Raw genomic sequence first — 1,007 nt, 5'->3', positions numbered from 1 at the left:
TTACAGGCATGGGCTGCCACGCTCAGCTAATTTTTGTATTTTTAGTAGAGATGGGGTTTCACCATGTTGGCCAGGCTGGTCTTGATCTGCTGACCTTGTGATCCACCCACCTGAGCCTCCCAAAGTGCTGGGATTACAGGTGTGAGCCACCACGCCCGGCCTTAATTATGTCTCTTCATGAAGAGAAAGTACTGATTTTAATTCAGCTCTATTTATCTATCTTCTTTTATCGTCAATACTTGTAGTGTCTGTTTAGGAAATCTTTGCCCATGTCTCACTGGAGTATGACTCACTTCTCACTTCATGGCTGTGAGGCCCTTGCAGGCAGGGGCTAACTCTGTATGTTCCGAGCCTCACACAGAGCTTGGAACGTGGCAGGAGCTCCCGAATCACTCGATGAATGAATGAATTCATGCAAATACGTCAAGTAACACACACAGTCTCTGCATGCAGATTTTACTTCCAGTGATGAAAGCAATTACTGAGAAAACCCCTGATGCACATATATGAGAAGGGATCATTATAACCGGCTATCACAGTTTAATTTTTTAAAATAAAATTGGAACCCTTCATTCATTTTCATGTCATCCTTGCACAGGAACCATGTTAAACTTTTCTGTGTCGTCCCAATTTTAGTATGTGTTGCCAAAGCGAGCACAGTTTAAGTCTTCTGAACTGTTTATGAGTTGCTTTCTATATAAGAATTTTTTTTTTTTTTTTTCAGACGGAGTCTCGCTGTGTGGCCCAGGCTGGAGTGCAGTGGCGCGATCTCAACACGCTGCAAGCTCTGCCTCCCGGGTTCACGCCATTCTCCTGCCTCCGCCTCCCGAGTAGCTGGGACCGCAGGCGCCGCCACCTCGCCCGGCTAGTTTTTTGTTGTTGTTGTTGTTTTTGTATTTTTAGTAGAGACGGGGTTTCGCCGTGTTAACAGGATGGTCTCGAACTCCTGACCTCGAGATCCGCCCGTCTCGGCCTCCCAAAGTGCTGGGGTTCCAGGCGGGAGCCTC

General features: G+C 47.0%; 1 non-coding gene across 1 annotated transcript; it reads right to left on the bottom strand.

Annotated features, from left to right (window-relative positions):
- Positions 1-553: 553 nt before the first annotated feature.
- LOC111544382 lies at positions 554-658 on the bottom strand. Its single transcript, XR_002732137.1, has one exon. It is a non-coding gene; the product is annotated as a U6 spliceosomal RNA (small nuclear RNA).
- Positions 659-1,007: the final 349 nt, after the last annotated feature.

The sequence above is a fragment of the Piliocolobus tephrosceles genome, chromosome 2 (assembly GCF_002776525.5).
Source record: "Piliocolobus tephrosceles isolate RC106 chromosome 2, ASM277652v3, whole genome shotgun sequence".
Taxonomy (NCBI): domain Eukaryota; kingdom Metazoa; phylum Chordata; class Mammalia; order Primates; family Cercopithecidae; genus Piliocolobus; species Piliocolobus tephrosceles.
The sequence above is the reverse complement of the archived record's forward strand: the minus strand, read 5'-3'. Positions and strand labels throughout refer to the sequence as shown.